Source organism: Apium graveolens, chromosome 2 (genome assembly GCF_009905375.1).
Source record: "Apium graveolens cultivar Ventura chromosome 2, ASM990537v1, whole genome shotgun sequence".
Classification (NCBI taxonomy): domain Eukaryota; kingdom Viridiplantae; phylum Streptophyta; class Magnoliopsida; order Apiales; family Apiaceae; genus Apium; species Apium graveolens.
Window position 1 is genome coordinate 47,769,848 of NC_133648.1, and position 14,569 is coordinate 47,784,416.

General features: G+C 37.3%; 1 non-coding gene across 1 annotated transcript; it reads left to right on the plus strand.

Annotated features, from left to right (window-relative positions):
• Nucleotides 1–7,398: 7,398 nt before the first annotated feature.
• On the plus strand, nucleotides 7,399–7,505 carry LOC141710269 (small nucleolar RNA R71). Its single transcript, XR_012570798.1, has one exon. It is a non-coding gene; the product is annotated as a small nucleolar RNA R71 (small nucleolar RNA).
• Nucleotides 7,506–14,569: the final 7,064 nt, after the last annotated feature.

Genomic DNA, 14,569 nt, shown 5'->3' on the forward strand with positions numbered 1-14,569 from the left:
ATTTAGAAGTTAGCACATGTGCTTTGTTTAACCACGTTATATATAACGGACATGGTCGATGGTCACGTCTACGTTGGTGCTTGGTGGTGTCAATCTAAATAACACATCGAAGTAAATGATATAAAATTATTTAAATTATTTTGTATGTGCAGCGGCCAAATAAACTTCATTAGTACATGCGTTTAAAAATAAATATGTGCGGATTTGGCATAAAACATATAATATTAGATTATTGTTAAGTTATAGCTTATTCGCGACCCAATAAATGAGATAAGAGACTAATATTCATAGCTGGATTTTGCGGGATAATGAGATGCATTGTGTGACCTTGGAGACCTGCTGAGATGTCTTGTGTCGAAAGTCTTTTTTACGATGTTCCAGTGACGATTTATGTGAGATGAATCATGGTGTAAGATGTAGATAGGTTTTATCGCGCAATTAAGGCTTTGAGATTTGTGGTTATTGGTTTGAGGGGATGATTGTTGGGTGGTGATAACCTAAGTACCATATCGAGTAAATAATAGAATATTATTTTTTATATAGATTGACAAATAACACTGCCAGTATGATTTTTTTTAGGATGAGGCTAAAAAAAATTCGTGCAAATTCAACCTAGAACGAAAATTATTCTACTATCGTGGATTTATGGTTTACTCGCGGACCAACAAGAAAAGGCTATATTGTTGGTCAAGTGAAATAACCTTTTCGTGTGTGTATATATTGACACATATATGTTTTATGTATATAAAATATTTATCTCTCTTGAAAAAACCTAGTTAATTGATTATATTTTATATATTAGGGGATGTATGCGATTCAGATCCGATCGAATTTGGGATAAATTCGAACCAGATCGCGAGAAGCGGTTTTAGAAAATTTTTACCCGCAATCGCAAATGCGGTTGCAATTAACTGTATCATTTACGGTTATTGCGGTTCGGTTTGCAGTTTAACTACTTACTATAAAAATAAAAAATAAAGAATCACAAAAAGAAAAAACAAAACATTAATAAATTTAAGTTTGAGTTGAGTAACAACTAATATAAATTACATGAATACTTTACGCTACGGTATGCTTGACTATGCTAACAATAAAATATTAGCAGTAATGGACTAGGCTCCTGAGCTTGAACCTTGGTTTATTAAAGTAATGAATTAGACTTTAAGTTGAAACAAAAGGAGTATTAATTTATTAATCTTATAATATTGATTAGTAAAAAATTAAACAAAATAAATGTGTTTAATTTTTAGTTTATATATAATATATTATATAATATATATGTTATTATAAAAATATTTTTAGGTCTGCGATTTTTCGATTTTTAGAAATTTAAAATCGCATTAAGACCGCAAATAAGTGATTATTAGAATTTTCATCCGGAACCAACCCACCCTTCGCTATTATCCGCATAATGCGGTTCGGCCGAGAGCGGTGCAAGTGGTTAATAAGTTTGGCTGTTGTTCGTACTAAAACACGCAAGCGTACGCGGTCACGAGTACTATAAGATTAAGTTAAGTTCGTTCCGACAGAGATTGGTTTAATTCAGAATGTGCACTTATGCAATAATGTATGATTATTATTCACTGCTATAAACAAGTATCAAATTGAGTTGATTATCTAAAATAATTATGCTAGAATGAATTAACTAAGAGAATAAAAATCAAGTTACTTATATGAAATAAAACATTGGATTCTAACTTCATTAAATACTTCATTCAGAGTTCATGCTTTTAATCATAGTATGTGACGGTTATGATAACTAATCAGACAACACGAAATTAGTACACGCTATCTTTCAATATACGTGTACCCTCTCACTCAGCATCCACAAATAATATAGAAGCTGGGCAGACACCAATTGTGTTTAGACCATATATATATAAATTTGATAACATAATGGGTTAAGAGCAAGTTATCTATCGAGATTACATAGGGCAACGTAAGATGCTTAAAATCACTACGCATCATGCATGTTAAAACATCCATAAACCTATGCTAGCATGGCAAGTTCTAAACCCCTATATCCACTTTCGCATTCAATAGAGATTAACAAACAACTTAGTTATTAGCTACGCATCCAAGAAGAATAAGTACAACCATACTAGGAAATCAATATTTCATCACACACAGAAAACTTTAGGCAATCAACTACTAAACTCCATATATAAATCCGTTAGAATCCCACGATAATGATTAGTTCATAATCGAACGGCTCGTCATCATGGGTTCGAATGAAAACATGATAGTAAAAAGATTTTGAATACTACAAGAGAATATTAAAGTATCAAGGTTTAGAAAACAAATCTGAAACAAGCATCCCAAGTATCGCCTAATTAGAAGAATACAAAAGAACGATATAGAACTAAATCTTCTTCTTCTTAGCCGTCTTGTGTGCTTTAGATTTCCAGAGTTCTCCCCTTGTTCCTTCTTGTTTAATTCGTTTCCCCTTCTTTATTTATATGCTCCAGGTTGACTTGGCCACTTAGAATATCCAAAACGTACTAGAAACAGGATTCCGTCAGCTCGACCTAGCGCAAGCGCGCCTGTATGGAGCACGGGCGCGCTCTTCTTCTGGGAAATAAGGCACGGGCGCGCCTAAGTCAAGCGCGGGTGTGTTTGGCTTCTGGAAAAATTTCTGCAGATTTCTTGTTTCTCATTCTGATCTTTTCGCAAACGTCTCGCACTTCAATTCCTAATCTCTTATCAACATAAAAGCATATCGAAGTCCATTCCTGCCTCCAACTAAAGCCCTCACATACTAAATACAAAATGCATTAAAAACACCACATACTTTAGGTTAAATCATCAACTTAAGCCTATATGAAGCGTTCTAAATGGATATAAAATCCACTTATCACATCCCCAAACTTAAATTGATGTTTGTCCTCAAGCATAAACAGACTCAACAACTAACACTACTAATGCATTAATGCAACTAAATGAATGAATACAAATACATGCCAATGCAAAGATCCTCTCGCAATAACCATAACCAAGCCAATAATTCTATGTCTCTAAGAATGCAATAAATCTAAACAGAGCTCGACTAAATCCAATGCACTAACTTACAAGCACAGAAGCGTGAGTGTGTGTTTTGCTTATCAGATATACTCCCAACACTAGATCAAAACCATATCCTATTCTTCGCAAAAACAATCACAAGCTTATAAGTAGAATGAACATTCTAAATATGAGTGCGTTTCGCTCCATCTCATCCAACCCGAGACTACTCATTAATATGAGCGGTTACTAGCCTTTTGACGCCTAACCTTAATTAATAACTAGCAATGAAATCCCTGGTGTCCCCCAATTTATATTTTAGTGCTCCTTTGTCATCAAGGGAATAACAAATATTATACATATAAACAAGTGATTAAATTTCAACAACCAAACAAGTATGGCCCTGATCTAGCCCAAAAGCAACCGATGAGACTTGTGAATAAGTTTTGCTTCTGGACATGCAAGTCACTTCATAAAAACTTAATCATCCCTCTATTCATCATCACTACACCCAAATCAACACCGACCTACCAACCAAAAATAGCTCTTCCTACGGGATCATGCTATATGCTATGCAAATGCAACTAAATGGACTCACATAATAAGCATGAACAATTATGCAAACAATTATGGCCTATATGAACAATTATGCAAAATTATGAATGAACTACCACTACACATGCGATATGATTCCTATATGAACCCGACTCTACTACTACTAATCCTTAAATTATCACCCCCAAACTTAAAATATTCAATGACCCCATTGAAGGCAATAATAAGGATAGCAAAGGCATACCTAGCTGTCGGAATGATCACCCTCCTCGGGTGGAGAATCAGGAGGCGGATACACTGTGTTAGCTCCAAAAACTGGACAATCAACCTCGACACCAGTGGCTCAAAAAGCAGTACCAAGAGTCTGTGTCAAGTCCTTTTGATCTTCCAAACGTGATTGATGATCCGCTACCTGGTTTTCTGTACCTTTCCTATCTTTGATTTCCAACTCGAATTCCTGAAGCAAGAGAATCCATCGAATCAATTGAGGTTTTGAATTTTTCTTCGAGACCAGATATCTAATAGCAGCATGATCAGTGTAAACCGTCACTTTTGTCCCAAGCAAGTAAGATTTGAATTTCTCAAGCCCGTAGATAAATGCCAAAAGCTCCTCCTCTATAGTAGTGTAATTCAGCTGAGCACTATTAAGGGTTTTACTAGCATAGTAAACCACATGGAAAATGTTCTTCTTTCTCTGACCAAGAACAGCTCCAACTGCAAAGTCGCTAGCATTACACATCATCTCGAATGGCTCATCCCAATCAGTTGCAGTAATAACATGTGATGTAGTCAAACTCCTTTTCAAAGTCTCGAAAGCAGCTAAACATTCATCATCAAATTTGAAGGGAACATCCTTCTCCAATAAATTGCGCAAGGGTTTAGAGATTTTGGAGAAGTCTTTAATGAATCGCCGATGAAAATCCGCATGACCAAGAAAACTATGGATTCCTTAAACTGAAATTGGTGGAGGAAGATTTTCACTAACCCCCAATTTTGCCTTCCCCACTTCCAACCCATTGCTAGATACCTTATGCCCAAGAATGATACCCTGTTGCACCATGAATTGACATTTTTCCCAGTTAAGCACCAAATTGGTCTCAACACACCTTTTTAGCACCAAGCCCGGATTATGCAAATATTCATCATAAGAAGACCCGAAAACAGAAAAGTCATCCATGAACACTTCCACATTATACCAATCATATCAGAAAATATGGCCATCATGCATCTCTGAAAAGTAGCAGGTGCTCCACAGAGCCCGAAAGAAACTTGACGGAAAGCGAAAGTGCCAAAAGGACAAGTAAAAATGGTCTTCTCCTGATCTTCCGGGGCAATGCAAATCTGATTATAGCCCGAGTACCCATCCAGAAGGAAATAATACTTATAACCAGCCAACCTGTCAAGCATTTGATTGATGAATGGAAGCGGAAAATGATCCTTCCTGGTGGTTTTATTCAGCTTCCGATAATCCATGCATACTTTCCACCCTGTGACTGTCCGAGTAGGGATGAGTTCATTCTTCTCATTAGCCACAACTGTAATGCCTCCTTTCTTGGGCACACACTGCACCAGGCTCACCCATGAACTGTCAGAAATATGATAGATGATCTTTGCGTCCAGCCATTTATGAATTTCTTTCTTCACCACTTATTTCATGATAGGATTGAGTCTTCTCTGATGTTCAATAGTAGATTTACTTCCTTCCTCAAGCAGAATTTTATGCTAGCACTAAGAAGGGCTGATTCCCATGATATCTCCTATAGTCCACACAATTGTTGATTTAAACTCTCTCAGAATTCGCAAGAGCTTGTCTTCATCACTGCCTGACAGGTCAGATGCAATAATAACAGGTAAAGTAGATGCATCACCTAAAAAAGTATACCTCAAGTGATCAGGCAGTGGTTTGAGCTCAAGTCTGGGAGCTTTTTCAATAAATGGTTTAAGATGCTCCTGAGAATTTTTTGACTCTACTAATCCAAGAGACTCGAATGGCAAATCCAACTTCCTCTTCCACATAGATGCATTCAAAAACTGAAGTTGCTCTGCCTTTCTTCGTCTTCACTATCAGATTCCCATGTTAAGGCTCTCTCTAAGGTATTCGACCTTAGCAATTGATCAAGCTCCAAATTCACTACAGAGTCTACCAGCTCTACTTTGTAGCATTCCTCTTCATCTATGGGGAAGTTCATTGCGTTGAAGACATTAAAATTGACATCCTGATCCTGAACCCTCATTGTAAGTTTTCCCTTTTGCACATCGATCAAAGTTTGGCCTGTAGCTAAGAATGGTCTTTCCCAGATAATATGATTCTTCTTATCCTCCTCAAAGTCTAGGATGACAAAATCAGCAGGGAAGATGAATGTATCCACCTTAACCCAGATATCCTCCATTATACCTCGCGGATAAGTGATGGACCGATCGACCAGTTGTAAGGACATGTTTGTAGGTTTTGGATCAAGCAGACCAAGTTTCCTGAAGACAGACAATGACATCAGATTGATGTCAGATCCCAAGTCACACAAACACTTGTCGAAAGATAACTCTCCAATGGTGCATGGTATCGTGAAGCTTCCTGGATTTTTAAGTTTAGGAGGCAGTTTCTGTTACAGCACTGCACTGCACTCTTCCATTAGAGCCACGATTTCCAACTCCTCAAGCTTTAAATTCCGAGATAGAATACCCTTCATGAACTTAGAATAGCTCGGCATCTGCTCTAGAGCTTCCGCAAAAGGTATGTTAATATGAAATTTCTTGAAAACCTCCAGAAACTTAGCAAATTGCTTGTCGAACTTCTGCTTCTGAAGTCTTTTAGGATATGGAGGAGGCGGATAGACCTGTTTGTCTCCTGTATTCTGCTCAGGAATAGTTTGTTCAACAGAATGTTTCTTTATTTCCGCTTTGCCATCCTTCTGATCAGCTGTATCATCAAAAAATATAGTTTCTGGTACAGGGTTAGGTGCGGGCGAGCCTGTATGGAGCGTAGGCGCGCTTGGCTTCTGCCGAAAATTTCCAGATTCTGATTTTTGATGGTTAGCGACCTTTCTAGACCTCAAAGTGATTGCTTTCAACCGTTCATTAACTTCCCTCTTTCCTGGGTTAGCTTCCGTATCACTAGGAAGAGTTCCTTGTGGTCGATTCAGCAGCATATTAACGATTTGACCTATTTAGTTCTCCAAAGGTTTGATCAAAACCGCTTGGCTTTTACACATTAACCTCAATTTCTCTAATTCAGATTTTTCATTAGTAGATTGACCAACACTTCCATGAGATTGTTGTTGCATTACTGGTGGCTGTAATTGTTGCCATAGTGCATATTATTGTTGAAAACCAGGAGGGTTGAATGGGTTGGCTCCAAACTGCTGATAAGGCTGTTGTGGATGTTACAAACCACTTTGATTATTGCTCCAGCTGAAATTAGGGTGATTTCGATTGTTAGGATGATAAGTGGCAGGAACTGGTTGTTTTGGTCTCTGAAAACTGCTCATAAACTGTGCTGACTCACTAGATATGGCACATTGATCCGTCATATATGTACCTGCACAAAGCTCACAAACACTTGTTATCTTATGAACTCCATTAGCTAGAGAATCGACTTTCATAGTCAACTCCTTTAGCTGAGCAGTTATAGCCGTAGCTGTATCCACCTCCAGAATTCCTGCTACCTTGCCTTGTGGTAGTCTATGAGTTGGGTTTTGATATTCATTAGTAGCCATCATTTCAATTAGCTCATATGCTTCCTCATAGCTCTTAGCCCATAAGGCTCCACCTGATGCTGTATCTAGCATAAGTCTCGACTCTGCTCCTAAACCATTATAGAAGCAATTGATTACCATCCAATCAGCCATTCCATGATGAGGATACTTCCTAAGCATCTCCTTGTAGCGCTCCCAAGATTCACATAAAGATTCTCCCGACTGCTGTGCAAATTGAGTAAGAGCATTCCTGATTGCAGCTATTTTTGTCATAGGGAACAATTTAGTAAGAAATTTATGAGCAAGATCCTCCCATGTCGCAATAGAACCTACTGGTAGAGAGTGCAACCAGCTCTTAGCTTTATCCCTCAGAGAAAATGGAAAAAGTCTCAGTTTCACAGCATCTTCCGAAACACCGGTGAACTTGAAGGTGTCGCAGATCTCGATGAAATCCCTAATGTGCATATTGGGATCTTCCGTTGGAGCACCCCCAAACTGCACTAAATTCTGTACTATTTGAATCATGCCAGGCTTGATGTCAAAGGTATTAGCTGCAATAGATGGTCTGACAATGCTAGACTGAATGTCATTGATTTTCGGTTGAGAATAATCCTTCAATGTTTTCGTTTCTGCTACTGGCTCTCCCATTGCAATGATCACTTCCGTTTCTATTTTTTCTAGTTTGTCCTTACGAGATTGAGAACGTGTTCGCATACACGCTCACAAATAAAGTAAGCAGTTATTCCATAACAATACAACAAGAATTACAGAAGGGGGGTTGAATGTAATTCTGGCTTCTTTATCAAAATTTCAAAAATGTTCTTACTTGATAATATATAAGTGTTTGATTTGCAGAGTGTGGATTAAATGATTTATATGAATCAAAACACAAAGTAATAAAAACACAACTTTTAAAACTTTGTGGTGGATTCGAAAGTATCCACCAAATATATATATATATATCGAGTGAGAACCCTGTGAAACTTGAATAGCTCACAGCTGCTTACAGGTATGAACAACTAAACTTACAGAGAAATGTCACATAATACAGCTTGAAAATGCTTCTCTGAAAATGTGTGTGCTTAGTTTGATAATTGTTCTACTTGCTACACTTGGTTTATATATCACCAAGTTTACATGACAATAAGACAAGATAATAAAAAAACATATCTAGTCTAACTCCATGCTACTTCACTACTATATTCCAGCATCTTTGAATATCTTCATAATAGCATGGAAATGATAATGCTTCTTTGTTCTCAAATCCCTGCTAAACAGGCTGCCACATTCCTTTTGCAAACACTCGACGCATGTGACTGTGTTGTCACTGTCAACAGATATTTGAATTTGATCATCCGTCGGGTACATGCTTGTCATCCGCCGGGTGACTTTGTTGATCATCCGTCAGGTAGTTTTGTTGATCATCCGTCGGGTAGCTATTTGTCACTTGACTCCATTTCACTTATACAGAATTACAAGAAATCTCATATTTACAATTAATCAACCTATTCTGCATATCTACTAGTAGTCAACATGACTCATATGCTACTACAGAATCTACACAAAGTTGTTTGTAGAAATGTGCTACAATACTTATTATTACATAAGCTACTCACTCAATGGATGTCAAATCTTCATCCGTCGGGACTATATTGAATCATCCGTCGGGACTATATTTGATTATCCGTCGAGTGCTATAAAACTCACTAAGTTAAATATACTAAGATGTTTTGTTTAATTTATCATCAAGTTCACAACATATTCCTAACTATCTCCCCCAATTTATGTCTATAGGAATTGTTGCAATAAATTAAGAGAAACTTGATGATAACAAAACATCCAAAAGATACATAATAGAAATAGTAGATAAAAATGACAAATGCTACAATATTTATTGAAAATTGGACAATGCAAAGTATACAAAGAAGTTGCTCACAATCATTAACAAGATGCTCCTCTCATCTGAGCAGATAAGTCTATTTTCTTGATTGTCTGGATTTCTTCCCAAGCCTCCTGTTGTTCTCTTCTATCTGATTTTGGAGTTGTCTGTGAAACTCAAGTTCATCAGCTTCTGAGAGATTTAACATTTCCTGCATTTTTAATAGAGTCTCATTGCTAGAGATACTCAACTGGTCCTCCAATCTGAAGAATCTTCTTACTCCTTTTTCATCCCTAAATATCATCAGCCAATAGGGCCTCAAATGCACTCTCTTTCCTGTGAAGGGAATTGACAGAGTTTTTGGTAGTGCATTTTTGGCTCTATTACTCCTCAGCTCCTCAATCTTCTTTAGGACTAATCTTCTTGCAGTCACATTGAATCCAAAGTTCTTTTTGAAAGATGAGTAGATCTTTATTAGAACAGCTTGGCTTCTAGAAGAATCCTGTGAAGTGGCCATATTATCTCTTTTCCTCCCTTGTATTTAAATACCAACCTTTCAGGGAGATGTTTGTGAGCATCAATTCCTCTTACTTCTTCCAATTCATCTAAGTAGAGATTTATGTCAGAGAATTCCTTGATGTCACAGATGTATAACAAATCTACCTTATTAACTGTAGATTGAGATTTGGTTAGGGTCTTGAATCTCAGAGTCACAGGCTTCACTTTCTTGCTTGCTCTTGTCTTTGTTTTCTTTGTCTTGTTAAAGATAGGGAAATTTAGCTCAGGATTTATGGGCTCACCATGAATGTTCCTAGTTGGATCCATCACCTTAAATTCTTCAAATACAACTGAGGGTTTTGATGTCTGAGTTGAAGTTGTAGCCTTTTTGGGAATGTAGTCTTCCATTTCCTCATCACTAAAGTCCAATTTTCTTTTGGAGTGGAGCTTGTATCTGAATCTTCTTTTCTGTTCTGGTTCATCTTGCACTTTTTGATCTTGAGGTTCAGCAATTATAGATGGTTGTACATAAATCTCAGTTGTTGTCTTCACAGCTTCAAGTTTGGCTAAGATAGCAACTTGCTTCCTCTTTTATTTGAGCTTCTTAGCATCCAGAGCAGCTTGCTTCTTTTCTTGCCTTATTCTTTCCTTCTCTTCCTTTTTAGATTCCATAAACATAGGGTGTCCAGCCACCACACAAATTTCCTTACCATTTCTGTAAATCTTGGTTACTCTTCTTTTGAGTGTTGAATCTTCTGGATCTTTGTAAAATGCAATTAACCTAGCCAATAGCTTCTTCTCATCTAGCCTAGGTGTCTCATACACAATATCCATAGGATTTTTGTCTGAGAACTTTGAGTAGTTCCTTTTAGGCTTCATGATTAGATCTGCTTTTGGAGATTTGATGCAAGATATTGGGCCTTTTTACAGATAATTCATACTCATTTCATTCACAAAAATATTCTTGACTTGAGAGTGATGAATGAATGTTTTGTATGGCTTCTGAATTGGTCCAAATTTTTGTTGAATTTCTGCATCTATTTTCCTCCAATTTTATTTTAACTCCTTCTCAGCTTCTGCTACATCAATCTTTAGTAGTTTGTCATCTGTGTTTAGTTTTGCTGCTGCCAGATTTATTATGTCAATTCCGTCCATGGCTGGTGGCTTTGTGAAAGCAATTGTTGGCACAATTACTTTACTAACTTGGATGTTTAGCACTTTCTGCTCCCCCTCACTCCTTGATCCCTCTTGACTGATTAGGACAATAGCACTTTCTTTCTCCCCCTTTTTGTTATCAGTAAGTTGAGTAGAGGAAGAGGTTTGTGCTGCCACTGGCTTTTGAAGCAAGTCTGTTTGATGTGCTTGATGTAGATGAATAGTTGTTAGAGAAGCTTCCATAACAGTCATCCTTTTATCCAAGAAATCCACTTGAGTAGCATGATCATAGTTCTTCCTTAGTTGTCTCTTAATATCAATCATAGTTGCTTCTGGAAGTTTAGCATCCAATCTTTCAGAAATGTCCTTCTTCATTTGATCAATCTCATTTTTGATAGAAGTGACATCCTGACTGTGTTGAAAGCCTTGGATTTGTTGTAATTGAAGAGAAGCAAAGTGTGCTTGTAGGAGCTTCTTGGTGCTGGCATTTGTTGTTGATTGTAAAGCAAATTGTGTCTGACTGATGAGTTGAATGAGGGTGGAATTGAAATAATGTTCATCACATTTCTTTGTAAATACCCAAGATGGCATACCAGATCTGGAACTAGGGCCTAATTCTCCCCTATGTCCAGTGACTTCTCTTCACTATCATCACCAAAGAATTCTTCTGATCCACCAGCTTCATAGTCTATGTCATCACCAGTTGTAGAAGGCATAGTTGTGATGACATCCTTTACTTTTTGCATGGATTGAGTGGTGTGTACCAAATTCAGCATCCTTTCTGCATTTTCATTGCCCTGTCCAGCCAAAAGTTGATATGCTGGAACAGGATGAGTAAATGTCTCAATATCCAAAGAGGTGGAATCTATAACAGCTTGACTATGCTGAGATAGTTCCTCTCTGTTTACTTAATTAATATTTATTGACTCACTAACAATGATGTCCACCCTTATTTCTCATGTACCTGCATTTCTCTCATGATCTCTCTGTTCTTACATCAAGGGCTCCCCTTGGTTACCCACCCTCACACCTTCACCATCTAAGGTGGGACTCCTCTCACTCACTTTTTCCAGTCCTGAAGAAATGGACTGCATTTGTTCACTCATTTTCTCTCCTTTTTCCTGGGAGCAACCCAGACTCTCACTCAATTCACTCCCTTCGCTCAGTCCTAAGAGTGATTGCACTACCACTAAGTCTTCTACACTTGTAATAATTAAAGAAATTTGAAGTTATGCAGAGACAACCGACGGATGATGAATATCCATCGGGATAGTAGTATGGCTATCCGATGGATGACTGCGTTAGGCTTATCCGTCGGGATATAATCACTACCCGACGGATGATGAATATCCATCGGGATAGAAGAAATGAATGAGTTTGGAGTGAAGACTATTGTAGACTCTGTGCATATTGATGAAAATTTAAGCACAGATGTCTCAACAGACTCAAAAAGAAATGGCAAGTGAGCCAACAAATCATCTAAAAGATGATGCTCACTTGCTTGGATTTTTGGCTTCTCCAAAAGAGTTAAAGATGGAGAATTTGGAAGTGATGTATTGATCATGTCAACATCCAGTGAGTGTGTGGGTGAGTTTGGTGTTTGAGGTGCTTCTATCACTAGAGATTTTGGCTGTGACTCCACATTTACTGGAGCCACATCAAACTGACTTTGAGAGGGTGCGCAGTGACTGAGTCTATTGCTTCAGTTTGCACTGTATGTGTACCCTGTGTATCCCCAGTTGGTTTAGATTTCTTCTTTCTAGCATAAGTTTGGGGTGAGCTAGTGTCCCTTACCCTCTTGGGCTGTGCTCTTATCTGAGAGCTTTGTTCAATAGTCACATCCTTTTGGGAGGATGCAACTAGTAATGAGCTTAAGTCCTTTTTAAGCACTGCAGTTTGTTGAGAAGCTGCAGTATGGCTAGGCTGGGAAACACTCACCTCTCCAACCTTATTCTTAGGGCTTCTTTGATTTTCACCCTGTCCCTCACCTTGTTTACCCTCCTTCACACTCCCCTATTTGGTTTTAGTGGATTTTACAACTGGTTTCTTTTGAAAGAAACCAGAGGGGGCTTTCTTAGACTTAGATTTTGAGATTTTTACAACTGGTTTCTTTTGAAAGAAACCAGAGGGGGCTTTCTTAGACTTAGATTTTGAGATTTGTGGTTTAGTAGCTTGGGTAGACATCTGTTGGGTCATAGACACAGATGTCATTTCTACACTTGAAGGAAAAGAAATGTGTGAGGTTGGAAGAGTGGAGACAACAGAAATTACCTTACTTACCTGAGGTCCCTCAATTACTGGAAAATAGAATAAGGGCACCTCTTTGTGGTGATTTGCTCTATTAAGATCTGCAATAATTCTTCTTTCTTGAACCCAACAGTTCAGTTTGTTGGTTGGGTTCTCAATTACAATGTTCTCATTAAGATGGTTAGCAAGCATCATAAAGAATCTAGCATAATAAGCACTTTTACCTCTCTTATTGAGTTCTCCTAACTTAAAACCTAACTCAAACAAGGCCAAGTCACTAAGATTAAAGAATTTATCAGTAACTAGCATGTAAAGCATGTTAAGCATGGAAATGTTAACAGAGTCAAAGTTTCTAACCTTGTCAAAAAACACCTTAGTTACTACATCACACAGATAACTCCTTTCTTTTCTAAGACCCAACCTCCTAATTTCACTTAATTTAGAGGTAGAAAGTGCATAACCCATGGAATTTAGCATGTTAACTATGTCAGTGTCTGTGTGTAGAATAATAGCAGTATTATCAGGAATTCTAAAGCATGTTTTAACAATGTCACTATTATTGCAAAACTGTTTACCTTGAGAGTGAAAGTGATGGTCTTGTCAGTTGAGTTGTACACTGCAGTTGTCCATATCTCTTCTACAACCTCATAATAGATTGTGAGAGATTCCAACATAGCATAGTTGAGTTTACAGCCTTTCACAAAGTCCATCATTTTGTGATAATCTCCAGACTGTTGAATCTCCTTGTTCACTAGAGCTGTGAAGTTGTTCTTTTTATAGATATATCCAGTTTGAGACATGATTTTTACTATAGGGACCATTGCTAAAGATTTGAAATATGCGGAGAGAGAATTTGCTTTTGAGGAAGAAAGAAGTTAGAGCAATTGAATCTTGAGAATGATAAAAGAGTAGAATAAAAATGAATTATTCTTTTATACTATCTCAGAAATAAACTGTCAAAAATAATAAAGTGAAATAAAGTGATCAATCAAAATAGCCCAAAATAGCCGTTTAAAAATAAATAAACTGTAAAAATTTTGTCACTTATCCGTCGTGTTATGCTTATAAACTGTAACTCGATGGATAATGTTCAGAGTTTTAACGGCTAAAATTGAGACAATTCGACGAATGAGGATAAATCAGTTATCCGTCGAGTTATAAAATATTTCAGAAAAATAATTTATTTTTATTAACAAGTAGTACTCCGATGGATGATCAAACTCGATGGATAATGAGCATCCGTTGGGATGTAAATTTTGACTTAGCCAAAATTTCTTCCAAAACAGAAAAATCAATTAAGTTTCTGGTTGCACAACAACTTGCAAAAATATCTAAAATGAATCGAGAATAATTGAGCATACCTAACTCACTTACCAAACCTTGAAAAGGTGGATTCATCAAGTGGCTTGGTAAATATGTCTACAAGTTGCTTTTCACTTGGAACAAAATGAAGTTCCACAGTACCATTCATCACATGTTCCCTTATGAAGTGGTACTTGATGTCTATGTGCTTTGTTCTTGAATGTTGCACTGGATTTTCAGT